Genomic DNA, 5,708 nt, shown 5'->3' on the forward strand with positions numbered 1-5,708 from the left:
CCTATACTCTGAACTCTAGCATCAAAGTGTCACGTTACTAGTAACTTCTGGAGGTGACATTTACTACGTCATATATCTTACATGTAAAAAGAGGTTAGTGACCACCATGCATCATTAAATGTACTAAATAGCCTCTTTTTTGTACTTTCTGACGAAAAGTTGCCTAACTGGACTATAGCTGTTATTGAAGAGTACTTCAAACTGTACTTGTGCTTTATTTTTAAAGCTTTATTTTTTTGTGTGTTTTGTTATTCACATATCTATGTGGATATTTTTGTCCATCTCACGTTAAAATCAACTATTTGAAATTGTCCTTCCATTATTTTATTTGTCTTTTAGCTAGTGTTTGGGATGGAACCTTTGGGATTACAAATTTGACACCAATTAGGGCTTCGTACCTTACCAAACTAAATATGATCAAATCATGACCTAAAAAAGTGAAAATGTGGTTTGGAAATAAAAATGAACAAATGGGTTTAACTAAAAGATAACTCAATTTCAGGCTTTAAGATGTGGGCACACAAAATATGTAAAATTTGTCTTCACTTTCAGGCATGTATAATATTCTGTATTCCAAAAGAGCCAAGTACGCTAAAACTTGTCAACCATGCAAACAAAATTATGTAAAGATTGAGAGTGGAGTTTGAATTTTTCCCATAAAACTGTGGTCCAGATTTTGAAGGAAAATGGTTGAGTGTGTTGATTTGTTTACGTGTTGTTTATTCGTAGGGAAAGTGCAGACCCACGTTTTTCCTCTATTAAGGAGTCAACAGAAAATTAATGAAAGGAACCTATTTGATGACGTAAAACATGTTTGGTACAATAATCTGCACATTTAATTTCTGAAAAAATAATTAAGAAAAAGTCTTTGGATTGAAACTTTTTTCGGCCACCCATTTGGAATTCACATGGCTCTGGCCCCAAAAATTTCCCCCTATGGTGCTGCCACAAGGGTTGCAACCCTAGTAAAGGGTTTGGGACCATTCTTCAATTGGACCACCCTATGGCTAAATTTCGTTAATTTTTTCTAATTTTATAAACTGATGGTCACAATGATGGCATTAAGATGAAGACATTGGATTTTTTGAATCTGGATAAGCTTTGTTGTGAATGAAGAATTGAAAAGAGTTGGTTTGTTCTAGGTTAAGATTCTGGTCCACTATTGTTGTTCCACGAGGCTCCCCTGAAATGCTACCCAACATTTTGGTCCATTACCAATGGCTTCAAGGTCCTCCCCCTATTCTACCTATAACTTCTATGTCTCTCACTATCCTACCACCTTTACTTCTTCAAACTCCCTCAATACTTTTCGTTCACATTATCATCAATTTTTATTCACTATATTATAAGTTTATAGTACTAGTTAGAAACGAATTTTGTTATTTTTCTCGGAAAAAAATGACGTAACTTTAGTTTATTTTCATGTGTTGAATAATTAATTTTAACAATCTAAAAAATAAATTATATAAAAAAAATTAGTTAAAATCAAACAGTTAAAAATTGAGTAAAATTAACTAAAGTTACGTATTTTTTTTCTGAGAAAAAAGTACTCAATTTGTTCCCATACATGTTTTTTATTTATTTAGTTTTAACATCACCTCTAACATGCTCATTTGATGTAAAGAAAATAAGTTATACACTAATTTTTAATTTTCTATTCATGATCAGACTCTATACTATTCTATTATTTTAATTAATTAATACTGTATTATGATTTATGTTGTCATTTAATCATGACATTATGTTAAATTTGTCGACCTATATATTTTTAAAATTACGACAATATATAGAATTTTCTAAAGATATTATCGGAAGAGAATGTTCCTATTAAAATTTAGACAGAAAATGATTCTGGGAAACAAATGTCGACAAGTCTTAAATTCTAACCATCCATCCAATGAAGTTCAACCAACCATAATTGTCTGTAATAATTTCTTGTCATTGAATTAGAGAAATGAGAAAATTACATTAGCCAATGGAAAAAGATTAGACATTACATCTATCAAAAAAGTTTTCATATTGGTCGACATGCTATCGACAATATTTATCATTCATAAACGATGGAATTTCTCGACTTGGACCATCATAGATGTTCAAGCTTAATTTCACGAGGATAAAGAGTTTTGTAAGCATCAAGCAAATCGAAGAAATTAATGATAACGGAAAAACATTAGATATGAAAATGACACCCGTTGTAATATTAGATATGTTTTTTCTAAAATTACATTAATAATTGTTCAATTAAAACGTAAAAAATTAAATAAACGAAAATCATCTATAAACACATGTCATAGAGCTTTTAAAAGTTTTAAAATTGAACCTTCAATATCATTATTAAAAGGTAGGTTAACGTGTATAGACTCTCAACAATCAAATAGTATGTTATTGTAGTAAAAAATGAGTTTGGAAAAAAAATTATCTGTAAACATTAGGTTTTAAAATGGCTCAGGAATTAGTTTTAAGAGGCTGATTTTGATTCATTTATTAAACAAATCGTAAACTAGATAAAAACCACTCTAAATATATATAAAAAAAATTCTTTATTAAATGTCTCTAAAAGAACTATTTTTGTCAGCATATTCTAATTCGTTCACATCTAAGTAAGAGAAAAAAATAAAACAAAACAAATGTATATATATCTGTAAGTTAAAGTTAATATATGCAACCTAACATCTGTAATTTTTATGAATTAATTAACATATTAGTTAGAAAGAAAAAATTGTTAAGAAAAAAAATTGAAATAATAATTAGGTAGTGGATTAAAAAAAAAAGAGTGTAGGAGATAAGAATGATGCCCTAAAATTGTGGTATGATGAAAGTCTGAAAATATGATTGAAGTAGGGTAGCTATAGTAAGGTATTAATAGTTTTTGGCTTAGGGTTTGTGAAAATGATGGCACCATAATCTATAATGAACTAGGTTGAGAGAAAAAGCAATCAGTGTCATGAAATTCCTTGTCACAATAATAAGAGATGCAATCGTTTCGATCACTTAGCTTTTGTCTTATGTGTGATATTAATTAATATGGTGATGGGAAAGTCCAAGTTGGTCATTTTCAATGTTCAGAAGCCATGACTTTCCACAGTAACATTTATGAAACATATATCTCTATCTATATATATAAGCACACACATCTTATTCTACATTCACAAAATTTGTGGCTTTGCGTCAAAAACAAAATCAGAAAGTGAATATGTTCCCATTTCTTGACTTGAAATGCATGCATGAAGAGTTCTCCATCTGAGGGGCCATCGTGCTTTCCATCATCCACTTTCATCAGCTGGTAAACATTTTTATCAGACACAGAAGGAGAGATTATTCACTTAGCTCAGAAAGAGAGATCGTGAAAGCTGCATAACATGTTAATTACCACAGTTTGTTTACTTTAGGCTTAAATATATTTTTCCTCGTCATTTTCGTAGTATTTGTTGTTGGTCATCATTTTTACCAAATGTTTAAAATGGTTCTCATTTTCGTAATTTGTGTTAAATTTAGTTCTTTTATGTGACGTTGTTTAAATCAGTAACGGAGCACTATATAGGTGGCACTGTTTGTATTATGTTATACTGGGATGTGTTACGTGTACTGTACATGTAGCTTATTAACGATAACTTTTCAATTTAGGGAAAAATTTCTAATTAGGTATTTTATCGAGTGCAATTAGGGATTGACATTCGTTGGAGGCGTTTTCTTCATCTTCGAGTTTCTTGATCTCAGATTTGCAGAGGAAGCAGGTGTTACTTGCGATTTGTTAGGTTGATTTCAATTTTACAAATCATCATCATCAGGAGGTAAGTGGTTTGCTCGTGGGTTTAGGTTTTTTGGGGTTGTGTTTGCTCGTGGGTTTAAAATTTTTGGAGTTGTGTTTGCTCGTGGGTTTGCACATTTGAATCAGTTGGAGTTATGGTTTTCATAATTCTGTTTTGAGGTTTGTTTGTGGTTGGATTGTTGTGATGTTCTTCATGGTTTATAAATTACTTGCATGATTTTGTGTAGTTTGTGTCAGTAGGTGGGGTTCAGTGGGGTATTATTTTAGTTTATTTCTTTATTGGTTGTCCGTGGTGGTTATGATCCCCATTACTTTATTTCTAATTGATTGAAGTAGTGGTCCCCCATTGCGTCAAAATCGGCTTAATAATACCGCTATAAATTGATGTTAATCCATTTTTCGTTGAACCACCAACATTGCACGAAGTGCTACAACACCTCCAATGATCACAATCAGAGGTAAAGGAAGAAGATCGAGACCGTTTATTGAGATTAGTCATTGTTGTAGATCTCACACTCATAAACCTTATTTTATAAGATGAATTTAAGGTTGAACTACGACTTAAATTTTTTATTATACTAATTTAGAATTTATCTTAATATTTCTTATTTATTGAACTTATTATATTATTTACTTCAAATCATTGTCGAATTATTTATAAATATTAATTCAATATTCAAAACATAAATATCTTATCATAAAAAGTGTATTAAAAATCTTATATTAGGAAATTGAAAATCTTATATCCACTAGAAACAAAATTAGTTTATAGTACATTTAAAATTATTTAAACTTAAAAGTATATTAATTATGGGTTATGAATAGAGGAAACTGAATTAATTAAACAAAAATTAACCAACAAGGTCACCCACATGAGGTATTTTTTAAACTGTTTAGGTAAGCAAAAATTGTGAATTGGAAACAACCATAATTAAGGATCTGTAACGAACAGTATTTATGAAATTAAGTATATTTCAATTCAACATCAAATATGCATTCTATATAAAAAAAAAATTGCATATGTTAATTAATGGTATTGATTTAATTATAACGATGTTGTGCTATTTTTCGTACCTAAGGTGCATAGTATGATCAAAAAACAAGATGATCTCACATGTAATTTTTAGGAATTGCAAAATAGACTGGATTCAACGGGTCAGTCCGTGTTAAAAATGACGGTTTGAGTTAAAAATGTAATTTATAAGTCAGTTATGACCCATTCTGTTCATCCCGTCAATTTGACGGGTCAAAATACGGACCAGTTGGTCCGTTTTTAAAAAATAAAATAAAATAATTAAAAATATTATTTTTTAATTATTTTTTAAATGTAAAAATATATTATAATATTATAATTTAAATCATTAACACATATAAATTAAGTTTTAATTATTAGTTATAATTTAATAATTTAATATTTTAATATGTAAATGTAATAATTATTTTAATTTATCTAATTAAAAACATTAAATATTCAATTAAAAATTAAAAAATATTTTATTTGATTAAATTTGTTTTTAATGTTAATTTATATGTATATATAAAAAAATTAAAAATAAAAAAAATTTATAAAATTGAAAACAAATTAAAAAAGTTAAAATAAAAAAAACCGGTCCATTTTGCTGCTCTAATAATTTTATGTCCAAATATTTAATTAATTAATTTGAGCAAATAAGTTTCACTATAGTTAAGTTACTAGCAAGATAGTCTTTCCATCATCCTCAGCAGCCATATTACACAAGGCCCATGCACAAATTCTAAAGTTTATATAAATAAAATAAAAGTCTGGGCAAAAAAAGGTAAAAATGTTAACATAGACCTAAAATCTCTAAAATTTGCCTTTAAAAAGTAAAGAAGAAGACTACAAACTTAAATTAATAAATATGGAAGCAAAACATGATGTGAAATATGAAAACTTGGAACAAGGAGTAACAATATGAAT

The sequence above is a fragment of the Vigna unguiculata genome, chromosome 1, assembly GCF_037176805.1.
Source record: "Vigna unguiculata cultivar grain cowpea cultivar isolate G323 ecotype 2 chromosome 1, ASM3717680v1, whole genome shotgun sequence".
In the NCBI taxonomy this organism is placed as follows: Eukaryota; Viridiplantae; Streptophyta; class Magnoliopsida; order Fabales; family Fabaceae; genus Vigna; species Vigna unguiculata.